Source organism: Chaetura pelagica, unplaced genomic scaffold (assembly GCF_000747805.2).
Source record: "Chaetura pelagica isolate M959 unplaced genomic scaffold, ChaPel_1.0 scaffold269, whole genome shotgun sequence".
Lineage (NCBI taxonomy): Eukaryota > Metazoa > Chordata > Aves > Apodiformes > Apodidae > Chaetura > Chaetura pelagica.
In genome coordinates this window covers 644182-655604 of record NW_009954705.1, presented here as the reverse complement: position 1 = coordinate 655604, position 11423 = coordinate 644182, and positions in this window count along the sequence as shown.

The following is an 11423-nucleotide window of genomic DNA, read 5'->3' as shown; positions in this document are numbered from 1 at the left end:
TGTCGTGTTCTGAATGTAAGGGTAGCCACAGAAAACTCCAGCAAAATGAAATGGAACTGAAAGAGAAATCAGTTTCTTTCAAGCAATATACAAAGGCTTAAAGTGTCATAAATTACCCCAAAAAAGAAGAAAACTGGGAAAACTATTGGGAAGGGCTCACTTTATCACTTTAAAACTTGTTCTTAGCCTTCAGCAGAACTCAAAGAATGGAAACACAGTGAGAACTGGAGGTGGGAACAATCAAACCAGAGAGTTGTGGTCAATGACTCAATGTCCAAATGGAGGCAAATGATGAGTGTCATTCGTCAGGGGTCAGTACTGGGACCAGTGCTGTTCAACATCTTTGTTGGAGACATGGACATTGGGATTGAGTGTATCCTTAGCAAGTTTGCTGATGATACCAAGCTGTGTGGTGTGGTTGACACCCAAGAGGAAAGGGAGGCCATCCAGAGGCTGGAGAGGGGGGCCAGTGCCAACCTCATGAAGTTCAGCAAGGCCAAGTGCAGGGTCCTGCACCTGGGTCGGCACAACCCCAGGCACAAATACAGGCTGGGGGAGAATGGCATAAAGAGGGAAAGGAAAACAACCCCTGCTTAGCTTCTTCTTTCTTTTTTTCCTTCTTTTTTGAAGACTAGTACAACAAAATAGGAGACTAAAGATCAAAATTATTTTACTGCTCTTTCTACATGAAAGGCCTTGTACAACTACACTGTTTCAAAGCTTACAGTACTATATAGTTATAGATCCCATATATTCAGAGCCTGTGTACCATATATATCTATTTAATGCTCTCACTAATAAGGAAATAAATTGTTTCAGCAAGAAAATAACTGCTGCAGGTATTTCCTTGTAGTATGAAAACGTCTGGGTCAAAGGAGAGCTCCACCAGGGGAAAAAAGGATAGATCCAGATAAAAACAGAGATACAAACAGAAGCAATCAGTACATCTGTATTTATCCTGGTAACCAGCACGAGAGAGTTCAACAAATCTGCACTGAATGACATGGAGGTCAAGGTCTGGTGTTTCACATTCATAATTTAGCTGCTTGGATTAAAATGCTGGATTTTTTTCCCTGCAATGTTTTAAGTGATTTGGACATGTCTTTCACATATTAAACTATCCAGCTTTCTTAAAAATGCTATCCCTGGACCTTGCTGGCTGGCAGGTCACAGAAACACCAGCACTCTCTTAATCAAGTTGGCTACATACAACAGGAGAGATTAAACCAAGCAAAGCCCCATGGGGACAATAGATGGGGAAAGATGCACAGTCCAGAATTTGCTGGATTATTTATGAAATGTGATCACTTTAAATAGACTGTTTTGGAGCAGCTCACAAATCTCCTATGTTTATGAGATTTAAGTAATGTGTTGCGGGTTATTTTGTCTTCCAGTACGAAGTAGAACCTTTGTTTGCCTCCCTTCCTTCCCTGAACACCAACAAAATTTCTGGAATTGGCACTGGTGCTATGGATGCACAAAGAAGCAATTTTTCAAACTGAGAAATCTAATTTCTCTTGGGGTCTTAATAATAACTGTATCTTTCAAACATAAGGTATAAAGCTTCCTTGCAAAAGCTTCAGTTTTTACATGTCTGCCTTACTCTCTTGCTAAAGAGAAGATCTCAGATTCTCAAAGCAGCAAAAGCTAAGGCAGCTACTTAGTTATCTGAATTAGTATATCATAATTTTTATTACTTATTATTTATATTCTGGTGGCATTGTATAATGCATGGTACAATATAGATGAAGACAGTCTTATCTGTATCATACAGCTGACAGTCTTAACTACAGCTGAATAAGAAAAACGAAGGCCAGGATTGTGTTGATCTCTCTGTCTCAGTGCGTCACCTTTAAAATAATGGTATTTGGGCCCAGAACTCTTGGTCATGTATCTACCATTGAAAATAGTGATAGTTAGACACTTAAATAGCTAGAGATTTTAGACACTGCACCAGAAACATAATTTCAGCACTTTCAACTTAAGTGCTGTACCTTGAAGCCCCAGCAAATACGTTACAAAGGGGGACTACATGTTCCTGGGAATCCTAGTGGGTTGAAGGCAGAGGGCAAAAGGGGCACCACCAATTTCTTATTAAATAAGGTGAGCAAAATCCCACCTTGTATCATGCAGGCAATTCTTATGAGGTTTAGATGTATGAGTCACAGTTTCAAACATTTGGGCCTCAAGACTTTGCCCCTGCATTTGGTTACTGCTGCCTCTGTGTGGGGCAGCTGACACATCATGGAAGGTCTACACTATATTATTCTGCAATGTGTCAAGAACTGCACCCTTAAAAACTGTACATTTCAAAGTATGAATCAGCAAAGTTCTCACCTCTTTTACTGTTAGACAATGGCTAAACAAACTGCCAGTGTAACCTGAAACAATAGGCAATAAACACTCAATGAATGTTGAACTCGTAGGTTTCTGGTTTACAGGCTTTTGCATTGGGCTCCCACAAGCAGGAGGTTCAGATGTGCCAAGCATAACTAAAAATGTTATTTGCAAATATAATTCACAGTTTGTTTATGGTGGGAATTGTTTGCTTCTTACCCCTCAGGAATTTTTTCTTGGCTAGCTGAACAAAACAAGAGCATTTCTTTGTTTTAGGACTTGAAAAAGGTTCCTAATGTATATTTTTTCATAATCCCCTTGTTCTCCTCATTTTTCCCTATTTTACCTTTGCTGCTTAACACTGTGTCTTGTGGGCAGCTGTTTAGCTAAGAGGAGGTAGGTGCATTTTGCTCCAGAACACACCACTACTAGGAAAAGCCACATAAACACTAACTGTGTTAAAAAACATTTTTATTGGACAGCTTCAAGTCAAGCTGTGTAATAAATCTCCATATTAAGTATCTATGGAATTAATGGAACATTAAAACAGAAGACTGAAAGCTGACAGCTTGATGACCCAGCAAGAGGCCTGTAGTGAGTGAAGGTAACCTCCCTGACCACCTAAACTGGAAGTTACATTCACTGCCTCCTTGCTACCCTAATACATCTCAAGAATTCGCAGCGTAAAATCTGGCTGAAAGATTAATTCTCCCTCCTGTCAGAATTTGCCCAGACTCTGTCCTTCATACATGAAATAAGACCTCCCTCACCAAACACTGTGGGCTTCAATTCCTCAAGACTGAGCTCTGTTATGTAGTCTAGCTGAGGCTGCCTATTGTACAGCTACATGTGAACAACTAATGAGCAAGTTTATAAAAACCTGCTCCACTGCCATCTCATCCCTCCTCACTCACACCACCTGTTCACTGGCACATCTGGTTTAGGGTTGTTTTTTTTCCTCCATCCATCTGTTGTGCCTTCCACTGTCTTCACTGGTAAGGTCTGTGCTGTATCTTCCTACAGTACCTAGCACGAAATGGCACGTGCCAGCATTGAGGTGTTAACAAAGTTAGCAGCAGAGTGATAATAACAATACCTCAGCCCAGCCCATTTTTCACTTGAATCAGTTGAACTCGCCTAAAGGAAACAAATGTTGCTATTCCTGCACTTTATGTATTCAGGAATTTTATTAATGGCACAAATAACCATTTCAACCATTGCAGACAGTGTTGAACAGTTTTATTTGCACAGCAATAGATTTTTCCTGCACTAATCAGTAAAGCAGTAACCTCTTGGCAGGTAACAACAGACGGGTTTGCTGTTGCTCTGTAGTGCTGACAGCTCCCTGCAATGCTGTACTAAGCGTGCTGTGACAGCCAGGAGTGACACCAGCCAGAAGACAGTCTGAAAAACACTACAGTAATGTTGAAGTGAACAAAATCTTTAACCCTATAATATCTCTACAGAGAATCATAAAATCATTTTGGTTGGAAAAGACCCTTAAGATCATCAAGTCCAACTTTTAACCCGGCACCCTGCCAAGTCCACCATGAACCCATGTCCCTAAGCACCACGTCTGCATGTCTTTTGAACACCTCCAGCAGTGCTGACATTACCACCTCCCTAGGCAGGCTGTTCCAGTGCCTGACACCCCTTTCAGTGAAGATTTTTTTTCCTATTATGCAATCTAAACCTCCCCTGCCCCAACTTCAGGCCATTTTCTTTTGTCCTATTGCTTGTTACTTGGGAGGAGAGACCAACACCCACCTTGCTAAAACCTCCTTTCAGGCAGCAGTAGAGAGAGATAAGGTCTCCTCTCAGCCTCCTTTTCTCAAGACTAAACAACCCCAGTTCCCTCAGCTGCTCCTCATAAGACCTGTGCTCCAGACCCTTCACCAGCTTCATTAGCCTTCTCTGGACACACTCCAACAACATAATGTCCTTCTTGTATTGAGGGCCCCAAAACTGAACACAGTACCCAAGGTGTGGCCTCACCGTTGCCAAGTACAGGATATGATCACTTCTCTACTCCTGCTGGCCACACTGCTCCTCATGCAGGCCCGGATGCCGTTGGCTTTCTTGGACACCTGGGCACACTGCTGGCTCATGTTCAGCCAGCTGTCAACCCTGAGCTCCTTTTCCTCTGGGGAGCTTTCCAGCCACTCTTCCTCAAGCCTGTAGAGTTGCATGGGGCTGCTGTAGCTCAAGTGCAGGACCTGACACTTGGCCTTGTTGAACGTCATACAATTGGCCTCAGACCATTGATCCAGCTTCTCCAGGTCTTGCTGTAAAGACTTCCTACCCTCAAGTAGATCAACACTCCCTCCTAACTTGGCATCATCTGCAAACTTACTGAGGGTGCACTTGGTTGCCCAGTCCAGATCATTGATAAAGATGGTAAACAGAACTGGCCCCACTACTGATCCCTGGGGAGCACCACTTGTGTCTGGCCACAAACTGGATTTAACTCCATTTACAACTCTTTGGGCCTGGTTATCCAGCCAGTTTTTTACCCAGAGAAGTGTATACCCATCCAAGTCATAAGCAACCAGTTTCTCCAGGAGAATGCAGTGGGAAATGGTGTCAAAGGCTTTCCTGAAGTCTAGTTAGACAATATCCACAGACTCTCCCTCATCCTAGGGAGATCTTATAGTGGACTTCCAGTACTTGAAGGGGTCTACAGGAAAGCTGGAAGAAGGGAGATTTAGACATTAGGAAGAAATTCTTTCATGTGAGGGTGGTGAAACACTGAGACAGGTTGCTCAGGGAGTTTGTGGATACCTCAACCCTGGAAGTGTTCAACTGAGGACAGGTTGGATGGGACTCTGAGCAACCTGGTCTAGTGGGAGGTGTCCCTACCCATGGCAGGGGGGTTAGAATTAGATGACCTTTAAGGTCCCTTCCAACCCAAATAATTCTACGATGATTGCATGATTCTATGAAAACACAGCAGCTTCCTAGAACCTGTGTACATCCAAATGTTCCATTCCTCTTTGGCTGTTCATACAGCCAAGTAAATCCCAGTTACTTTCTCCCTTATCAGATCAACAGTGTATCCTATAAAAGCTGCATAATCAGGAAAATAAGCTTGACTGCAATGCTTAATCTCCCCATCTTGTACAGGCCTATCCAAAGCACTGAATCCAAACAACCTTAATAATTAAAAATACTCAATTTTTTCTTGGGTTTGATTTCTAGGGCAGCACTTCACACAGGGGACCTGCTCAAAACAGAATAAAGAGAAGGGATGAAACAAAGTGCCTCCAGACTCCAAGGATTGGGTGAATTTTCCCTTACAGCAATGTTGTGATACATGCTTATATTTTTCATACAGAGCTATTGGCATTTTTTGAAGTTCAGCTTACATCTTGACAACTCCAGGACAGTGCTACAGAACAAGAGAAGCTAGGTGGGTCAGGGTCCCCTCTCTGTAAGTCCTGGTTGCTTAAAAAAACATTTTGTAGCTACTTATAAAGAAATGGGATGCTACCTTCATGAAATGTTGCAGTACAGATAATTTCCTTTTGATTAGTAAGGGAATACAGCCTTTAAATATTTCCTTTCTCATTCATTCCATCTGATTTATATCACAGATTTCCACTACTTTTCTTATGAGTCGTGGCTCTAACTTGAAATGTTCAGAACTTCTCTCATTCCCATGGTAAAGACAACAGAGCAGACTGCTCCATTACAAAATGCACATGGAAAAAAAAGTGTGTTTTCTCTGAGTCACACAGCTTGTTCCATGGAAAAAGTAGCTAAATGTTTCTGACATTGCCAATAGGTGCCTAAAACAAAAGAGAGTACATAAAAGAGAAGTAACTTGCTCTGCAAACTGCTGGCACAGATACAAGCACTACTCTGTGCAGGTATCCAAAATGCAACACTGGGGTCAAATTCATATTTGCCTGCGGTTTTGCTAAAGTTACAACAGGAGTGCTTTTGTCTCCTCTGCTTTCTTTAATTAGTGTCACAACCATTACTGAGATGCAGCAATGCTGACATTCCAGGAAACCATGCCTAGTTCTTGCTAATCAGAAAAGGAGCTGTAAAACTTGCAAGGAGAGATTGGGTTTAATTTGTGCCTATGGGATTCTGATTTTGAAATACTGCCTTCAAATATCTGCTCCACGGGGAGCTACTGCTGCACATCAATCTTAAACTTATCAGTAGCTGAGCTGAAAGAAGGCAAAAAGAGCAAGGAGCCGAGTGACACAGCATCAGGGATGCCAGGCCATACGCAGGAGTGCGCTCACCCATGAAGCACACTCCACCAATACCTCCTACACACAGTCTGGACTAGTCACTTTGAGGAAGAACTAGTTTCAGACAGCCCAGATTTACCACAGATCCACTCCCACATACACAAAGAGGAAGCTATTTGGAACAGCAACACAGTGCAGAAGAGACACTCGTGAGGTTACCATCAGTTTTGCCATTTCATGCATTATTTTATTTGGCTTTGATGCTTCACATTGAGATGTTTGATTTAGTCACCTTCCATGCTGTCTCCTACAAAAAAAAAAAAGAAAAACAAAAAGAAAAAAGGACGTTTGAGAGTGTTTGATAGGTACAATGACGTATGAGAAAAATATTACATTTTTAAATGGTAGAACTAGTGACAAGGTTGAATTCTCCAAATGACTTTTCAAGAATGCATGCAGCAAGTCATCAAACATACAGATGGATCATATTTTTTCTTTTGAACAAAAAATGAAAAAGTAAGGTCAAAAGCCAATCTAGATTTTTTGGACTAAAATGTAGCAATCAACTAATATTGCATATTTAAGGAACCATCTGGTTTGCTTGTTAAACATTGTTTTACTTGATTTCCCTTACTTTGCCTCTATTTCCTTAAAATATTTCCCTACCTTTGCTAGAGCCTCTGCACCAAGTGTGACAGCTTTCAAAGAACAGAAGGGCAGGAGAAGGTGAGCTAGCATCCAAAGAGAAAGCAGAGACTGAAGCCACAAGAGCACAGTTTTAATTGTTAGAGTCATCTTTGAAAAATCCCACCACTTTGGCTAGTTACACTGTATTTTTTCAATTTTTTTTTTTTTATTTTTTTTTTTTTTCCCAGGAGAAACTAAGTGTGACACTATGGACTATGTTCAAAATCAACCACTATTGCCAATTTCAGTGAAGTTGTTTGGAGTGAAAACCTAGTGTCGAATTTTGGTCTGTCTTGTACAGCTAAATGAAAACATGTGTTTAGAACAGAAAGAAAGGGGGTTGCAAAACCAGAGGTCTATTCAAACTAGTAATAAATGTATTCCACATTCTGGAAATCAAGTTGCAGCCAAAGTATTTTGCATCTAACATAGTGAGTGATTTTACGTATTTCACTTTTGCAACAGTTTGACAACAACCAAAGCAACTGATCATTAATTTCATACCAAGTTCAGGCTTCTGCTGGGCTTGTTTTTGTGTGCTGTGGTACAGCATATGTGGTATGCTGAGAAATCTATGAGGAAGATTCTCCTCCCCTCTCCTCTCCTCCCTTCTCCTCCCTTCTCCCCTCTCCTCCCTCCTTCTCCCCTCTCCTCTCCCCATCCTTCCTTTCCTCTCCCCTCCTGTCCTTTCCAAACCTGGCTGGTTTTCAACACTAGTATTCACTCTGAATTCAATTCAGATTGATTCACTTCTAATTAGCCCACTCATATATCTACCATCTTAAAGAGGGACTGAAATGCTTAAAATAAATGTATTCCAAACATTCCTTGACTCTGGTAACCATCATTTATATACCGCACAGGCAATGAAATGTCAAAGCACTGAAAAAAACAAAACAAAACAAAACAAAGAAGCTGGTCTGTGGAGTGAATACACAACTACACCATAGCAGCAAAAAGGTAGTAGTAGAGAGCTCCTATGGTTTAGACGAGTAGTTCCATGCAGCTTGTCAATACACTAGCCATACAAACATTTGGGCTTGGTTTTACAAGATGGGAAGCCATTTGAGAATATCCAGGTCAAATAAATAATACATATCTCATAAATAGTGCAAGTCAGCGGGTGTGTCCTTGGAGGGTTCTCTTTAGTGGACAACATTTGTTTCCTGAAAATGGATGCAAGGGCGTTATAACCATTTATATCTAGAGTGCTGCTGATTTATATTATGTTCCTGCTCTTTTTATATACATATATATATATATATATATATATATATATCCAGAAGGCTGAACTTCACAAAAAGAAACAATCAACCAAACAAGAACACCAGAAAATTAAAAATCAAGGAAACAAAAATGAAAGTACACTGGGCCTGTTACTGGTTAAGTTTCTTTCTCTTGTAAGTAGGGCTCTTACCAACTCTAGTCTAGCTACTGAGTAGTCCAGAATTTTCCTCTTTCACTAGCCACAGATCTGAATTAATCCTGAAACAAAGACTAAACTTAAGATCAGATTCACCACTTAAAGAATACCCAGAAAGCATGGCAAGTTAGGAAACAAAATATGGACAGAGAGGTAGAGCCATCCAACAGTCTGAGCCCAACAACTGCTCATTCCAGCTCCTATAGTACATGTATTTACTGCTACTTCACATCATACTGTACATTTTCCAATTCATTAACAGCCACTGGGTATCTGGGATGACCATGTGCTCTCTAACTCACTGCTTTTTTCAGTGGTGCACTTACTATATCTTCTTGTCTCACTTAACTACACTTGTCACATTTCCAAGAACCTATTTCAAGCAGCTAATTACAGTCATAATTTGGGGTGCCTTTCAGACCAGCCTACATGCCTCACGTTTGCCAAATGGTGCTAATGAAGTATCCAGAGCTCCCTGTCTTGTTGGTACTCATGTGCTGGTTTGGTTTGGCAGGTTTCTGGTAGCGGGGGAGGGACCCCAGGGATGGCTCCTGTAAGAAGCTGAAAAGCTTCCCCAGCTGTCTTGGCCAAGGCCAGAGCCATTAGAGAGACAATAGAGGTACCTCTACAATTAACACATGGAAGAACTGATACAAGACCTGAGAGCAGGAGGGGAGAGGAGCCTAGGTGGAGAGCAGAGGCCAGAGCAGTGCTGGAGATTCAGTGAGGAGGAAGGGTGAGCAGGTGCCTGAGCAGAAGTTCCCCTTTAGCCCATGGAGAGGTGGCAGCTGTCCTGCAACTCATGGAGGAACATGGTGGAACATCCCCTGACAGTGCATGGTGGGGGCAAATGTGCACCTGCAGCCCATGGACTTGGATCTGCAGCCAGGGCAGGTGGCTGTTCCTGAAGCAGCCCATGGCTCTGTGGGAAGCCTGTGCTGGAGCAGCCTGTTCCTGAGGGACTGCACCTCGTGGGAAGGACTCATGAAGGAGAGGTTTATGGAGGACTCTCTCCCATGGGAGGGATCCTGTGGGGAAGCAAGGAAGGACTGTGAGGAATCCTTCTTCCTGAGGAGGAAGGAGCAGCAGGAACCACCAGCCTGTGAACTGACTCTAAACCCCATCCCCTGTCCCCCTGTGCTGCTGGGGGGAAGGAGGGAGAGAAATGGGGAACAAAGGGATTTGGGCCTGGGAAGAAGGGAGGGGTGGGGTAAAACACTGTTCCTTTCTTTGTCTTTGTCCTGTGTGAAACTGATTAAGGATACATTAAATTTATAGTTTTTCTCCAAGTTAAGTCTGTTTTTCCTATGAGCATAATTGGTGAGTGAACCCTCCTTGTCCTTGTCTTGAACCACAATCTTCTAGTTGGATTTTTCCCCCCCATCCCACAGTGTGTGTGGGGGGTGGTGTGAGTGAGTGAGTGGCCACGTTGCTGGTTCTTCGTTGTCTGTTAGGCCCAAACCACGACAGCTCAGCAAACAGATAAAATCACAGCTTAACCATTTTTGAAACCTGTTGTAGATCAACACTGTCTCAGTATGCCACTGAGAACTAGCTTGGCCTACAACAAGAGAAGCTAATTCTGCTCAACCTCTTTTATCCCCTATTTCTCAAAAAACTTCTCAGATACCAAAAGACTTCAGAAAAAACATTACAAAGATTATAACACCCAGAAATATATTCTTCTGCAACATACCTATCTAAATTTTAGGAGTGCTATGACAAGCAGCAGCAATAACAACTTCAAGGTCCTGGCACTGGATTCACTGCTCAAAATGGCTACAGATCTAACCTGTGTCTGTGTCTCACTCAGAGCTTTCCCAGCTTCTGTACCCACAACTTGTCATGCTTAGCACACAATGTAATAATAGAAAAACTGGCTGGTCTCAAGCTGACAATAAATGGAATTACTAAAACCATCTAATAGGAAGAAATACTTACATTAGAATTCCTACAGTTGGACCATTTCTCCAATAGTAACATTACAGATGCAAGGACATAAGCAAAGGTACATTTCCCTTTTTCATACAATAGTCACCATACAGGAATTCAGAAACTTCTCATGTTGCAGTTGATCAGCATTGTACTTCTTCAGCTGGCCACTTAGCTATCTTCTGTCCTGTTTCATGTGCTATGAGCCATCGCTCTGCCACAGAGGCTTAGAAAGGAAGAGATGGAAAGAAATATATCAGTCAGCATCCATAAACGAGGCCAGAGGATTATTATAGCTCCTGCTCAGGCCATTTCAGGGGTGGTTATTGGCACGTATAGCAGTTCCCCTGGGATCAGCTGAAACCTAATGGGTTATAGCAGCCTTTGTAGCAAGATTGTTAAAGAGCAGAGCTAAAATAAGAGACAAAGATACAAAAAGCAAGGCTAGATGCTTCACTGCCACGAATATGTTTGTTACAGATTGTTAAACTATCAGTATTGATTAATATTACACCAAGGCACTGGAACAGCAATACTCTAGATTGAGAAGTTGTGCTTTCCCCAGGGAAGGCTCCCAGGAGAACCACTTCCGATGGCTTTTGTCCCACCCTCCCTCAGCCCTGGGAAGGAGTGCTGTATTTCAACTGCTAGAGAGAAAGAATGAGAGAAAATTCATTGTACTGGGCTTCAAATCCCCAAATGCTTTTAGTGGTTGTGATTTCCCCAGTGAGCAATTTTTAACAGAATGAGCAGATGAAGTTACACCGCAAACCGCCAGACTGAAGGTTAGAGCCTTCGTCATAATCAAGCATCATTCTCACAACTGTTTCACCTCAGGA